Raw genomic sequence first — 17,049 nt, 5'->3', positions numbered from 1 at the left:
TCATCTAGTCTAACCCCTGTTCAAAGCAGGACTAACCTCAGCTAAATCTACTGCTTCCCCCACTTCTGCACTAGGCTAATAACCCTGTCAAAGAAGGAAATTAAATTGGTTTAGAATGATTTGTTCTTCCTTATAAAGCTATTATCCTCCAGGTGCTTACAAACATTGTTTAATAATTTGTTCTAGTATCTTTCCAGGTATAGAAGTTAGGCTGAATGGTCTATAATTTCCTGGTCCTCTTTGTTCACCTTTTTAAAAGCAGGGGGCAATGTTTGCTCTTCTCCAGTCCTCTGGGATCTAATTTGTCCTCCATGAGTTCTCAAAGATAATTGCTAATGGTCCCAAGGTTGCTTCAGCTAGTTCCCTAAATATCCTAGGAGGAATTTCATCATGCTTTGCTGACTTAAAACATCTAACTTATTTAAATATTCTTAAACTTGTTCTTTCCCTATTTTATCTTGAGTTCCTTCATTTGTATTGAGAATCTGGTCACCATTAACCTTTTTAGTGAAAACTGAAGAAAAATAAGCATTAAATAACACCCTTTTTTATGTCATCAGTTGTTATCTCTCCTTCCCCTAAGTAGAGGATCTACATTTTCCTTAGTGTTTCTTTTGCTCCTAATGTATTTAAAGAACCTCTTCTTATTGTCCTTTATGTCTCTTGTTTAGTGTAACTTCATTTTGTGCCTTAGCTTTTCTTATTTTGTCCCTACATGCTTGTGCCGTTCTTTTGTATTCAACCTTAGCAATTTGTCCACGTTTCCACTTTTTGCAGGATTCCTTTTTGATTTTTCAAGTCATTAAAGAGCTCCTGATGGAGCTATGTTGGCCTCTTACTATTCTTCCTATCTTTCCTTTGCATTAGAGTAGTGTTAAACTTGCTGCCTATTAATTTCATTTGGTGACCCTGGTTCTTGTGGTATGTGAAGGAGTAAATAACTTCTTTATTCACTTTCTCCACACCATTCAGGATTTTATAAACCTCTATCATATCCCCCACTTAGTCATCTCTTTTCCAAGCTGAAAAGTCCCAGACTTTTTAATCCCTCCTTATACGGAAACTGTTCCATGCCTTAATCATTTTTGTTGTTCTTCTCTGTACCTTTTCCAATTCTAATATATCTCTTTATGAGGTGGAGTGACCAGAACTGCACAGTATTCAAGGTGTGGGCATTCCATGGATTTATATAGTGGCATTAAGATATTTTCTCTTTTATGATCTAATGGTTTCTAACAATCTACTGCTGCACATTGAGCAGATGTTTTCAGAAAACTATCCATAATGACCCCAAGATCTTTCTTGATTAGTAACAGCTAATTTAGATCCAATCATTGTGTATGTATAGTTAGGATTATGTTTTCTAATGTGCATTACTTTGCATTTATCAATATTTCATCTGCCTTGTTGTTGCCTGATCACTCAGTTTAGTGAGATAGCTTTGTAACTCTTCACAATCAGCTTTCAACTATACTCTTGAGTAATTTTGTATCATCTGCAAATTTTGCTACCTCACTGTACACATAATTTATGAATATGTTAAACAGCACTGGTCCCATACAGATTCCTAGGGGACACCACTATTTACCTCTCTCTATTCTGAAAACTGACAATTTTTTCCTACTCTATGTTTCCTGTTTTTAACTACTTACTGATCCATATCCTTCCCTCTTATCCCATGACTGCTTACTTTGCTTAAGAGTCTTCAGTGAGGGATCTTGTCAAAGGCTTTCTGAAAGTCCAAGTACACTAGGTCCACTGGATCACCCTTGTCTACATGCTTGTTGACCTCCTCAAAGAATTCTAGTAGATTGGTGAGGCATGATTTCCCTTTACAAAAACCATGTTGACTCTTCCCCTACCAATTATGTTCATCTATGTGTCTGATAATTCTGTACTGTACTATAGTTTCAGCCAATTTGCCTGGTACTATTTGCCTGGGAAAATAAGGCTTACTGGTCTGTAATTGCCAGGATCACCTTCTAAAAAGGATCACCTTTTAAAAAATTGGTGTCACATTAGCTATTCTCCATAAATCCAGTACAGAAGCTGATTTAAATGATAGATTACATACTACAGTGAGTAGTTCTGCAATTTCCTATCTGAGTTCCTTCAGAACTCTTGGATGAATACTATCAGGTCCTGGTGACTTATTACTGTTTAATTTAACAGTTTGCTCTAAAACCTCCTTTACTGACATCTGAGTCTGGGACAATTCCTCAGATTTGTCATCTAAAAAGAATGACAGAGGTATGGGAATCTCCCTCACATCCTCTGCAGTGAAGATGGATGCAAAGAATTAATTTAGGTTCTCTTCAATGGCCTTATCTTCTTGGAGTGCTCCTTTAGCATCTCGATTGTCCAGTTAATCCCACTGATTGTTTGACAGGATTCCTGCTTATAATGTATTTAACATCTTTTTTTTTATGTCAGTTTTTTGATCTTGCATGATCACTTTCACGAAAATTGCCTTCAACCTTTAGATTTACAACCAATTCCCGTTGGTCAGAATCAAGATTTAAATGGTTCTCTCCCAGTTTCTTCCTTCACTTTCTGAATAAAAAGTTGTCCCCAATACAATTTTTGTATTGCCATATACTTTCCCAACAGATGTCTGGGTAAATAAAGTCCGCCTTTACTACCAAGTCTTGTTTTAGATATTTCTGTTATTTAGTTTAGAAATGCCTTATCAGCCTCCTTTTCCTTATTTGGTGGTCTAGAGTAGATTCCTAGCATGATATCACCCTTAGTTTCCCCTTTTTATCTTTACTTCGAGACTTTCAACTGGTCTGCCTTTCACTTGGACCTCAGAAAAAAAAATATATATATATATTTGATGTATAATGCAACACTTCCTCCCTCTTTTCCCTACTAGTCCTTCCTGAAAAAGTTATTTCCCTCTATACCAATATTTCAGTCATGAGATTTATCCTATCAAGTCTCTGTGATGCAATTGAATCATAAATTACCTTCTATATTAATACTTTCAGTTTTTCCTGTTTATTCCTTATTCTCCTTACATTTGCATACAAACAAATAGAACAAATAAACTAAAGAATCAGGTTTTTAGAACAAAGAATCTTGTCTAGTGAAAAGCTGATGTAACCCACTTGTTGCCTTTAAGTAGTAGGTGTGGTATGCATCTCTGCAATCCCTAGGCAATACAATTCTGGGATTTTTACTAAAATGGCTTCATTTTATGAGTTCATGAGTCATTGCATTAATCATGTTATTAAGCATTGTTCTTGACTTTTAAAAAGAAAGTTTGAAAGCAGCTGCTTTGGTCTCATACAAATAAGGCTGTCTTTGCTTATGTGAGAAGACCATATTGCATGGCAGTTAGTTCCATCAGCATTCTGCATTGGTTTGGCAAATGCATTGACCCAGTCAAGTTTAAAAAAAACCCACACAACCAAATAAAAACAAAACATGAATATGGTGTCTTCTTTTTATCCATCCAGCCCCATGTCTAATTTAACTAATTTGTCAGCCCTTAACTTCATGGAAGGGAAGAGTGGAGTGACCCAGTAAATTCTTGTGGCTGGATGCCTGCCAATAATTCAGTTCCTAGAAATTATTAGTGCTACATGCATTTTGAATAAGCTTTCGTTCAAAAAGATTTGTCTGAATGGGCTGTAATTGGCAGCAATTGCTAGATTTTAGGCTCAAAAAACCAGATTGCACAGATCACTAACTAAAAAGAACCCAAGAGACACTGCACAAAACTATTAGGAATTTAAGGACTCAAAAACACATGGTGGGGCTTTGGGAGTGGTGAAAATCATGTTATTCTTTGTTTCAGGACTGGACTATTCCAGTTTCAGGAGGAACTCAGGAGGAGACAATTCAAACAATCAAATTAACTGTGACATGCAGAGTATAATCTGGATTTGAACAGCTGTTTCGCCTCAGCTCTCTAACCTGATGTGTCTTTACACTGCTTCATTGTGAGAGCTACCACTCCTGTTCTGCTCGCACACAGCCTCCAAAATATAAATTACTCCCAGTTATTTTGTGTGAGTGATGCAGCCAGCCACTCTTCAATTACACTACAGAGCGCCACCAGCAAACTACCAGTCCTGGACTTTCCCCAGAAATGTACATCTTGCACTACCCAGCTCTCCCATACTATACAAGTCCATATAAAGTCCATCATTTTATTAATAAAAAATTATATGCACAAATCCTGCTACCCAAAATGGAATTTCCCAAACACTTCAATTCAAACACGCCAGTTTAGATAAAACAATACAACTCATTCATTAACTACAAACAGGTAGATCTTAAGTAAATATAAGTAATGAGGCTTAAAAGTCAGAAATGGTTTTAAAAAAAAGTAAAAGAAAATGAATGCCTAATTTAACAAACTAGAGTGTATTCAATGCAAGGTCCATTCTCACTCCATTTTTCAGCAGTCCTACTGGCTGAATGTCTTTCAGTCAGGATCTCTCCCCCAGTCCAAAGGTGCTTCCTTTGTTCTTTGGGTGTTGTGGGCAGAGAGAAAGGGAGAAATGATTTCAGGCATCTGCTCTTCTTTCTTATAGCCATTCCCTTCTTCAAGAAGCATCTCCAGCTGAGGTTCAGGAAACAAAAAATCTCTGTGGACAGGAACCCCAAGCTGTTTCTTTTTAAAATGTTAGATTTTTTCACCCATCTCCCTTTCCTGCCATTGAATAGCCACTTAAGCAGATGATGGGCCATTTGACCTGGTTGAGATGTCAGCTTGTCTTTTGTCTGTGAGGAATTGGTTTGGCTGCTCCCCAGACTTGGACAGTGCTTTAGTAACACCATACAATGGAATCTCATAACCCCACATACAATGTTGCCATACATACTCTATCGGGATCATATTGACCAGCAAGTTATGAGTTTTCAAATGATACCTCACAAGGCATACTTGTACAAAGACCATTACAATAGTGTGTAAGGGGTGAAAATAGGGGTACAGACTGTCACAGCTTTCACAAAACATTTAGCAAAAATTGTTGGTTTTGTCTTTTTAAACTCACAAAGTGAAATCTTTGCACCCATCAGGCTGTACTCACACTAACATTTGTAGCTGATTTAGATGTTTTTATTGCGGCTGACCTGTTCATTTTCCCTTTTCCCTGACTGCTTTTTATGTTCTTTTGCACTATTTGCAAGGGGATTTTTAATCATTAATGGTTTTTTTTGACTTATGTTGTGTGATCACGTATCAAGGAGCGTGAAAGTTAGTCGGCTTTGGCTTTTTGGCAAACTATCCAGAATCTACCCAACTTCCAGAGTTTTGTTGTATGGGCCTCTCCCTGCTGTATGTTGTTTCCCTGTCTCTGTGCTACTGCACAATGGTCTCTGCTATAGCTCCTAATGAATGATGAATTGGGCTCATGAGTCATGTTCATGGAGAAATGCCAGTTATAAGTGCAATATCAGTGAATGGTGCAAAGGGTTTGGCTTATGCTAGAGATTCACAGAAGGAAAAACCTCTTCTCCCTGTGGGCGTGAGATTTGCAAAAGACAAGAAAATGAAGAGACTTTATGGCTAGTGCATTAATTTAACATTTTGGCTATTTTCAAAGAGGGAGAAAAGTCATTCATGCAATGATAAGGGTCTCATGTGCCTTCTATTAAAATGAGAAAAGTCTTTTAGTTTCAGATTGTTTTGCTCAGACATTTAATATCTACCACAAAGCTTGGTTCAGACAGTTTTCAGCAAAGTCCTTTATTTATGAAAAATATCAAGGAGGATAGATTGAAAAATCAGGAGATAAATTGTACAATGAATAAGTGGTTCAGAAAGGTTTAGGAGGGCTCAGATATTCTTAATTCCTACTCCTAGACCTCTGCAGAAGTCATGCAGCCCAAGCCCCAAGCCCAATAGCTAAGAGCTATTTCAAGGGTCTCTACCAAGGAATAATTATACATCCCACATGAACTTTTAAGCAAGGGCAAAACAACAAAATAAGTGCCTAATCCAAAGCCTGTTGAAATCACTGATTTCAAGGGATTTGGAAACAAGTCCAAAGTTAGGTCAGGAATTCCTTGTGTTGTTTTAGCCATGTTGGTCCCTGGATATTAGAGACAAAAGGTAGGTGAGGTGATATCTTTTATTGGACCAACTTCTTTTGGTGAGACAAGCTTTGGAACTTGCACAGTGCTCTTTTTCAGGTCTGGGAAATGTAGTCAGAGTGTCACAGCTAAATACAAGGTGGAACAGACTGTTTAGCATAAGTAGTTAACACATATTTTAAGGGACCATTCAAGGTGAAAGTAGTATTTCAATTTCACAAAAAAGCTTCCCTTACCACAAGACTATAGGATATTGTGAGAGGCAGGAAGAACTTCATCTTGAATGGTTCCTTGAAATATGTGTTAATCACTTATGCTAAACAATGTTTCACTTTTTATTTAGCTGTGATTCGCTGAGCACGTTTCCTAGACCTGAAGAAAAGCTCTGTGTAGCTTGAAAGGTTGTCTCTCTCACCAGCAGAAGTTGGCCCAATAAAATGATATTGCATCAGCCATCTTGGAATATTCTTGTTAATTTCACACAGACCCCCTGACCCCTAGGACATTATACCAATATATATGAGGGCAGATTCAAGCCTGTAATATTAATTTATTACTTTTCTGTTACATTACTATGGAAAATTAAGAACATTTCTCTCAAGTGTATGAGTGCATAAACAAGAGAATGCAAAAGTTTATTATATAGATGCATATTTTAAATACAGTGCATATTACTTACACTGTAATGGCACCTGTGGTATTTAAATCCATGTTTAGGAATTTAAAAAGAAATAAGGTTTTACTAGCAATTGTTCAGTGTCTAATTATAACAAATAAATAATAATGAGTCTACTGTCCCACTAATGGGAATAATTTCAAAATTAGGCGAGTACACAATGTGTGCTCAACAAAAGAAAATCAAATATATGCATGTGCTCATGACCAGTTAACCAGCCACCTGCATGCACAAATTTCTGCTTTATGTGTGCACAGTTGGGGTTTGCCTGAAGACTTTAGGAATGAACAAATATCTGGAATCAATTGCATATCTGTAAATTAGAAAATGTGGCCCACATCTATTAGCACATATGCTGTACTGTATGATAAAGTCCTCACACAATACTGTTGTAATGACTTTTATTACACAGAGAAGTAGCTACTGTGTGCGCAGCTACCTTTGTTTTTTAAAATATTCCAAATGCCCCAAAATGATTAAACTGCATTCTGAATTAATTGCTTGTCAGATCTTTAAGAAATAAAGAAACTAATATAATGTCCCATACTATTATACTTCAGGGTTTGATTTTTTTACACTAAATAACTTGGCTTGAGTGTTTACAAAAAACAAATAAACATTGTAAACAGTTTACTCAAGGCTGTGTGCTTGCATGTCAATATTGCCCGAGTATACAATGAAAACATTGACAGTCCTTAACAATTATGGAGTACTCAAGCAGCTCTAAAAGCAAATTCAATCAAGTCTGAGAGCATGGCTCATAAAGACTTTTAGACAGAATGTGATTCTGACATAACCACCTTTGACTTCTGTCAAAATGGGGTTGAAGCAGACCACAGAATCGTTGTATGGGCACAGCAAAGTGATGCAGCCATTGATGCAGGTTATCTATCAATTTCACAAAACTCTTCACTTACCACAAGACTATGGGGTATTCTGAGAGGCAGGAAAGACTAAGAAGCAGTTATGCACGCCCTGACTGATAAAGAAGTCCATATAGAGCTAGACCTGGCAAGGTGCTGAACACTGTTTCTAATCCAGCAAAGCGTTTAAGTGTGTGAATAGTTGTGTTGAGGTTAATGGGCCAGATCCTCAGCTGATGGAAACTGACAGTTTCATTGACTTCAGTCAAGCTATGGCTCTGTTCCTCAGCTAAGGAGTTAGCCAAATACGACTGCTCATGTGTTTAAATTTGATCATGTTTAAGTGGTTGCCTGGAGCAGGACTAGAGGGCTGAGCATCTTGCAGGAATAAACCCATATTATTATTTTTTCAGGCTAGTTCTGGAAATACCCTTGGCAGAAATATCACATGGGTCCTTAATGCATTGCGGGAGCTACTGAGCACCTCCCAGGATCCATCTATAACATTTTGTGAAAGGTATATATTAAAAATGGAAAACGAAAAAAGAGAATTTTCTCAAGCAGCTAAGTGACTTAGGAGTTTGTCTCATTTTCAAAAGTAACTTAGGCACGTAGGAGCCTAAGATTTAGGTTCTTAGGGTGAAATCCCTGCCGCATTGAAATTAATGGCAAAATTCCCATCAACTTCAGTGAGGCCAGAATTTCACCCTTGGTGCCTATATCCCATTTGAAAATGGGATTTAGACTCCTAGGTCATTTAGACACCTTTTTCGAAGAAAAAAAAAAGATAAAAAGACAGCAAGGTGGTAGCCCCTACTTTTGAGGAACACTTTCTAATCTTTGTAGAGTTCCTTGGCCACACATCTCTATTAGTGACAGGCTTGCTAATGTCAGGGAGATAAAGGAGATATAATATTCACCTACTTGACAAGAATGTTGTGAGAATAATTTAATAATATATGTGAAGCGCTAGATACTATGGTGATAAATGCCATAGACAAGCCTTTTTTTTTTTAAAGATGAGACCTTCTGGTGATGTGACTTACAAATAGTTCTTCTGGGGGAAGGTCATAGAGAGGTAGTTATTTATGCAATTCTACTAATGCCTAACATCTGTAAACATCCTTAATTCTTCACAAGACCTAGGTATAATATAGGGCTACACTAATTCCACTGATCTCATTTTGGTGAAAGGCAAATGCCAAGGATGATTCTTTTAAATGTATCAGCTGACTTGGATGCTGTTGACTATGAGGTGCTGCTGACACAGCTGCAGACCTTGATAGGGAGATGCAAGAATTCACTGTGGCTTCATTGTCTTTTCTCTAAGAAGACACATATTTGTTCATCTGCATAGGACCCTCTGGTGTGGGGTTCTTGAGGGTTCTGTTCAGTTGCTTCTCCAGTTCAACACATATGTGAAGATGTTAAGGGAGAAAGTGAAGTTGTATTGTCTCCAAAACGTGGATGACACACAGTTCTATGCTTATATGTCATTGGAACCACTGATACAGTTACCCATCTCATTTGGGATTAGGGTTGGCCTTGCTGATAACAGGATTTGTTAGGTTCTGGGAAAGAAGTGGAAGTGATGTCAGCTTTCTCACTTGCGAGTATTTTCTCATCTTTTATTACTCAGATTTGCACCTTGGGCTGTTGTAGGATCATCAGCTGCCTCTGGATGTTCAGCTAGCAGCAGTGGCTGAAAAGGCTTTTTTATCACAAGTCAGGAAGCTGCATTCTTTTCTTTCAGACAAAGAGCTCATCACAGGGGAGTTTGTTTCTTTCCAAGTAGATTACTGCAGTGTGCCTGTGGTATGGTAGGTTATTATAACAATTTACTCTAGCAATTTGCTATATTGCTACTATAGTAACATAGGGGCAGTTAAGTGGTGTGGAACTCTCACATTGTATAGCACAGTTTGCCCATCAGGCAAGAAGAAATAGCTGATGGAGTTGTCACTACGGCGTTATTTCCAAGATACCTGCTCAGGGAATTGTGACTAAGAATGTCTAGACACAGAAATACCAGATACCTATGCTAGGTGCTAAAAATATACTTGTTATTGTCAGGCTGCATAATCCTCTAACTTCCTATGAAAATCTGAGTGGCATATTTGCTACTGAAGTGAATAAAATGGCATATTTTACCAGGATTACCAAAAGAGAGGTAAAAGGTGGCTTGCCTGGGAGATAGGAATCTTTTATGTGAGTTTATATGCTAGTGTTTGAGGCAAACATCTGGAACACAGTTGATCTGGTATGAAATCAGCAACACCCAAGGAAGAGAACAGTAGCATTAGTGCTTCAGTTTGGTGTAGTCCCCTTGAGAAGCACACATCTGTGATCAGCTTAGCTGACCTTAGTTCCAGGTGCAAGAATGATTTCATGCCCTACACCAGTTCACTAAATAACAATGCATGCAAAGATAAACTTTTATAAGACTTGGACTGTCCCTCAAAGAAATGCATTAAATGAGACTGATATGCATATATATGAAAGGGAAACTAATTGGCTGTGTGTACATTTTACTAACTCAAAAAATAGAACAATATCACAGCACTATATTTCTATGTCATTTCCCCTCAAAGAATACAGTGAACTACAGTGAGTATTCAGTGCAAAAATGGTTATTAATATAACCTGAATATTGGGATTTAAACTCACAAGGTCAGGGGTCAGATCCTCAGCAAGTGTAAATAGATATGTCTCCATTGAATTCACCAACCAGTTTCTACCAGCAGAAGATCTGGCCCAAGGCATTTGAAAGAGGCACAGTTACCTTAATTCATGTCTCAGAAAAGTGATAGTGGAATACAGAGTCTTTATCTGCGAGGTCACTGGTCCACATTCAGTCCAGATAAATGATGACTGAAAGTTGTGGCCAACTGATGGCTATTCAGTGACCTACAGCAAGTGAAATGTATTGGTGGTCTCTTTCTAGTTCAAATGGAAGTAGTGTCCACATCACAATTGGCACAAATCCCCCACCCCCCAAAACAAAAACTCACACACATTTTTGGTGGCATATAAGCCATTGGCAGAAGATACATAGGGCATTTTAAAGGCATTTATTTTATTTTAAAGGTATTTATGTACCTAAAGATGCAGATAAGTGGCTAGTGGGATTTTCAAAAGCACCAATGGGTGCCTAACTCACATTGAATTCAATGTAGTTCTAATGTAATGTAATGCTTTCCCATTTATTTCCATGGGAGTTAGGCACTTAGGCACTTGTGAAAAGCCCACTAGATGCTTCTTTAGGCACCTAAACACCTTTGCAACTCTGGCCCACAAAGACACAAGTATTGTTTTTTTAGGTGTAGGCAGTCTATTCTACCTTTCAAGCTCAGTTTGAGATTTCCTATTTAAATTCAGTTTAAACGCAATTCCAGGTAAACTTCCTCTGATGCAGTTTGGCTGATCCATGTGGATGGAGAGAAAGCGTGTTAGAACTATATTTCAAAGTGTATTTTAGTCCATGTCTCTTTCTGGGGCAACAGATTTAATAATGTTAGTCTAGTATTCTTATGTTTTATAATGTGGTTCCTACCAAAGCTAGACTCATAGAATTGTAGGTCTGAAAGGGACCTTGTGAAATCATCTAGTCCAGCCCTCTGCACCTATGGCAGGAACATGATGACTTGACCACACAGACCAGATAAATTGCACTACCAACATCTTTATCTAGAGCCATACTTAAATATGGCTCGAAACCTTGGTAGAGAGGAAGGTGATCAGGAATAGTCAGCATGGATTCACCAAGGACAAGTCATGCCTGACCAACATGATTGCCTTTTATGATGAGATGACTGGCTCTGTAGATGTGGGGAAAGTGGTGGACGTGATATATCTTGACTTTAGCAAAGTTTTTGATCTCTCACAGTACTCTAGCCAGCAAGTTAAAGAAGTATGGGTTGGATGAATGGACTATAAAATGGAAAGAAACGGCCAGTTTTTTTCAACATCTTCATTAACGATCTGGAGGATGGAGTAGATTGAGTGTTTTCTTTACTGTGTTTATACCAGGAACATAGCACACTTATAATATAATATTAATGTTCCACCAAAATTGGGTAAACCAGCAAATACTGGATAAACATCAACGGTTTAGTATTTCACAAACTTGGGAACAACTGTCCCACAAAAGATTAAAAGGAGAGGATATTAAGAATCCACATCACAATCTTACAAAATGGATCAGTTAGAAGCACAGTTTGTGGTTTCATAACGTGACACATCACATGTGAAGCAAATTGCTCTGGGTATCGCAAGATATAGCTTTAAGGCCTTCGTCTGTAGTCTGTTTTTTTTTTTTTTTTAAATATGTGTTTTTGCAGATGGCAACAAGCTAACAACCTATTGCAATGGGCATTTTCAGCTGTCCATTTTGATGAAGGATGTACTGGAGTCTTCTACTGTGAGAAGAGATGCATCAAACACCACACCAAACAGAATGTAAAAAAAAAAAAGTTCCTAACTGCGGGTGCTACAGTATAAACCTTGTATATTTTGTAAACATTTAAGTTACCTCTGACTCACTCAGTTCCATTAATTTTTTAATTTTTTTTTTAAATCTTCCAGTAAAATCCACAGGACATGGTCCAATGCTTTGAAACTATCTTGGGTTAAAGTATTGCCTGTCAATATAGTGCAAAATCATATACTGATACAATGATGACCAGTGAAAAGTGCAATATTTTCTGTTAGATCTTGCCTTGCAGGAAATGATAAAAATGACTATAAAGCTGATTTACCTAAGTCCCAAGAGAATGACAGAAGCCCTCCCTGTGGGGAATTCCACTTTCCACTGGTCCCCGGTATGATGCATTTAGTATGAGGAGTTTTCATGATTGCTTTTATGACACTGTTAAAATGGAAAATAGCAAAATAACATGCGGGTTTATTTATAATGAATAGCATTGGCAAAGCACATATTAAAAGATGCTGTCTTTTAAAAATCCTTTTATTTTTGTTTGTGGGGCTGTCTGTAATCAGCAGAGTGGAAAATAACCCTATGAAATCTCTGTCTCAGGAAAAGGATCAGTAAAGCTTTTACAAAGTATAAGAACTTGCAGTCAGTATAGCTTTTAAAAAATGTTTTAGATTTTTGGAATATGGTTAACTGCCCAGATTTTTTAGCCAGATATACAATTTTTAAGAGAATATATTTTCAAGTAGATGCTCATCCTGCTATTTAAGTACAAGACATACCAAAATTATTCATGACATACCACAGTTGCTGTCTTAGAATGGAATCTGTTTCTTCAGTAACCCTAGTATGTTTGTAGCAGCAATCTTGCCTGTTACATTTTCTGCATGAAAAAATGGTTTGCTTTGATTTGTTTTTCTTCAGTTTCCATTTATATCCATCATTCTGTAAAGTATGTTAGAAAATTCTGTGTTAGCATTCTTTGTGGTATTTAAAGATTTTATACTTGTCAGTTTTAATCTTTCCCATCTCTTTTCTTTTATGCTATGAAGAGTTAGGTTATTTTTTTTTTTCCATTTCTTTTTTTCTAATCAAAGGATTTGTAAACTTGCAATCTTACAGTGTCCAAACTGAGACATTCCATTGTGAAGGTTACAACTAGTTTCCATTACAAAGTCCAATTTAACCTCCAGTAACTTTGGCTTGGAATACTGGCTGGGCCTGAAGATTGCTATATTTACTTATACTGCAGAAAAGAATATTTCTGCCAGGTTTGAAGAAAATTTGTCAAACTGCTTAAGTCAGTGGTTTTCAACCTGTGGTCTGCGGAACCCTGGGGTCTACAGACTATGTGTAAGGAGTCCATGAAAGCTTGTCATTACCACAGAACAGTGGTTTTCAACCTCTGGTCCGCAGACCTGGGAGTCCACAGACTACATCTAAGATTTCCAAAGGGGGCCCACCCTTTTCAAAAAAGTTTGAAAACCACTGCTTTTAGTCACAATTCATTAAATGTTACTTGATTGGAAAAAATTGTCATTTGTCTAACATTTGTTTGTCTCCATCTAGCTCAAAAAATGGTCTATTATTCACCCTGTGCCAACCATATTTGTAGAAAATAGATTGCATTTGAACAATGCTTCCCTGCAACTTTTTGTTGTGGGGGGGGCCAATCTCACTTATAGTCAATGACTTCAGTGATAAGAAGACCAGGTACTATATACCTGAGTAATCATGCTGGCTGGTAACAGCTTTGAAAAGATTTTGAGTCTGTCTACAGCTCATAAAAAATAAAAACTCTTCCTTTAGTTTAAGTAATAAACCAAAGGCTGCTTATATAGTAGGTTCTAATCTAGACTGTGCAGATATATGTAGTTTGTTATGGACAGGTGGCAGTCTCTCTGGTTCTATACTAAGATAGATATTGATCCCCATCCCTGAACACAGACTTCTTATCTCTGATATAAAATCAATTTGTAAATGATGTGACAGGCAACTCCCATGTTGTTACATAGCAACTTAGGGGTTTTTTTGGAAATGGAGGATTTTGTTTGTGGAATAATATATTACGTGTGCCATTTCTGAATGGGACCTTCTTGAGAATCAATAAAGAGTCAGCAAATTACAAATTAATAGCCATATATGCCATTGATACTTGATGGAACTCACACTGATGACAGTAGAAGATGTGCATGGCTACCGATGATGACATCCCAGGGTTGACTGGAAAACAACAATACCATTTGGCAAATATGTTTTTCAAGTTCCAAAATTTGTTTTTCTTCTTCACTTAGACTGAAAATAAGACTTTTTGAAATTTTTTACAAAAAAATACAAGAGACAGAAAAGCGTCCACCCCATAATAGCTAATGGCCAAGTGGTTAGGGCACTTACCTGTGCTGTGTGTTACCCAGGTACAGGTCCCTGATTTGGACCAAGGACTTAAACCTGGGTTTCCCACTCTCATGTGAATGCCCTAAGCAGCAAGCTATAGAGCCAGTCCTGTACTTGCTGGCCCAATTGAATATTTTATTTACACAAAGTGGAACAAAGAAGAGATTGGCTCTATAACCCGGTAGGCAGGGCACTCAGCTAGCATGTGGGAGATCCAGCTTCAAGTTCCTATTCCAAATGCGGCAGAGAAGGGATGTGAACCTGGGTCTCTCATCCTGTTAATGCTCTTTCAATGATGAACACATTTATTTAAGATGACTAAACATTTTAAAGAAAGCGTTGTGATAGTTTTTCAGTAAAATTGAAACACTGACCTATTTTATGATTCCTACTCCTATTATATGGGATTTGCTCTTTTTAAATTGCAGTGGGATTCCTATAGAATTATATGACAACCACATTAATACCAAGAGAGTTCATCCTGATTAATGTCACTACAACAAATGCTAGAGGGATTTATAAGGATTTGCTACTTGTTGCAAAATGTTGAAGCCCTAGAGGCCCTGGCATTGAAAAACTCCAGGGTGGCCTGAGCTTGTCAGATCTTCAAATCTTTTGGATTAAAGATATTAAATAAAAACTTCTGTAAACTCCTACAAGATTTACATTCCTCGTCTCTGTTATAAATGACATTGCTAACTCTACTGCACTTCTGGGGCCCATTTAATTTAGCAGTTGCTTCAGAAAGCACTTCTGAAAAACAATTATTGAATTAATTATGATATTTCCAGTTCAGTATTCATTTATAACATCCTCACCACCTGTAACTCTTCTCCCAGTTGCCTTGTAGAGGCAAAAATGGATAATTTCAGAGCTTATACATATATTGTTACTGTAAAAACCCTGGCAGGGCTAATGCTCTGATCTCATTGTGCAACACGCTGTGAATATATCAAGACTGAAGTTCTTTGCCCATTGATTTGTTCCTCCCTCAACAGTTCCTCATTACCAGGGACAACTCATAGTGTACACCAAAATTCACACCTCTCTCTTACTTGATATCGGTTTGATGTTGCCTCACTTTTATTATTGCGATGAGTTAATGGAAGACCTCCTGAATCATGGAACTCAGTTTACTGAAATGCTAGAGAAATTAACTCCATATGGCTAGGCCATGACATTTAGTCATAGGTCTTTGTTGGGGGTACAAAGCTGCATCACCACAGGGCAAGCACCTGTCTGGGAGGCATTCTGACCTAGAGAGGCATAATAGCTCCCAGAGTTAACCTAGTTTGCTGTGGAACTAGGAATCTGCAACTCTCCTTTAAGAAGTGCGGCATATTCACTGATGTGTGTGTGAGACGGGGGGAGGCCACAGAGTCATGGTTCATTCTACTTCCCTTCTTCTTTTGGGAGAGCAACTTAGTGAAAGCCTCTGTACTCCAGAAGTGGAGCTGCTGCAATTCGGTCTGACCTATTCATGGGTTCTGATGGTGGTGAAAGCTCGTCATTTCCTCCAGTGACTACCATAGCTGTGTATGGTGAGAGGAACACATTCTGACTCATGTCTTGTGCTTTGTGACCTGCATTACTTTCCTTCAGTCACTCATTTCAGGTCTTTGTCCCATAATGTGTCACACATTTAGGCACTGACAGATTGACGGGTATAAGTCTGCTATGAAGGATATGTGTCAAATCCAGTATACACTGCTTACCAGTATCGTGGAGAGGCTTGGAGTAAAGGATTAAGTTGAGCAAAGGAAAATATAGGATCGATATAAGGGGAAATTTCCTAATCATGGAACCTCTTAGACCTGGGGTGTAGCCACAGGTGGACCTTGGTGGGCTACAGCCCACCTAATTAGCACACAGAGTCACCAAAATCTGAGTGTCTGTGAATGTGGAAGCTGATGTCTTCATGGCTGTGTGTCAGGAACTCCTGGCTGAAAAGTGGGTGGCTCTTGGCCTTTCTGAGGAATGCCATGGTCAGCTGGGAGCAAAGCAGAGTTGAGCAGCGCAGCTAGGTCATCAGGTCATCAGATCATTGACCATTTCTGTCCATCATAAATTGTGGCCCAACAAATGTCCATTCTTAGCTATGGCACTGTCTTAGACACTCTTGGAATGAGTTGGAAGCCTGATCATAGGAAACTTTTTAAATTGCAATGAATGGACAAACTAGGTGAAAATATAAAATAAAGGACAATCCTGCACTGAAAGGGAAGTGAGCTACATGGATAACTTGGTAAACAGTGCACAAGAAAACAATACACATCGTAATATGGCCAGAGTTATATACACAGTAACAAAGTATGCAGGCCATATTTACAGGATGGTGGGCTCTGTCTTGAGAAGCAATGACTCTGGAAAAGATTTGTGATAATGGTGTACAGTCAGCTGAACATGAACTCCCCGTGCAAAGCTGAGGCCAAAAGGGCTAATGTGATCCTGGGATGCATAAAGAGGGAAACCTCGAGTAGAAGTAGAGAGATTATATTACCTCTATAGTTGGCACTGGTGCAACCACTATTGGAATACTGTGTCCAGTTCTGGTGTCCACAATTCAAGAAGAAAGTTGATAAATTGGAGAGGGTTCAAAGAACAGCCATGAGAATGATTAAAGGAGTAGAAAA

Source organism: Emydura macquarii, unplaced genomic scaffold (assembly GCF_026122565.2).
Source record: "Emydura macquarii macquarii isolate MOO-44397 ecotype Brisbane River unplaced genomic scaffold, CSIRO-AGI_Emac_v2 contig_3019, whole genome shotgun sequence".
Lineage (NCBI taxonomy): Eukaryota > Metazoa > Chordata > Testudines > Chelidae > Emydura > Emydura macquarii.
The sequence above is the reverse complement of the archived record's forward strand: the minus strand, read 5'-3'. Positions refer to the sequence as shown.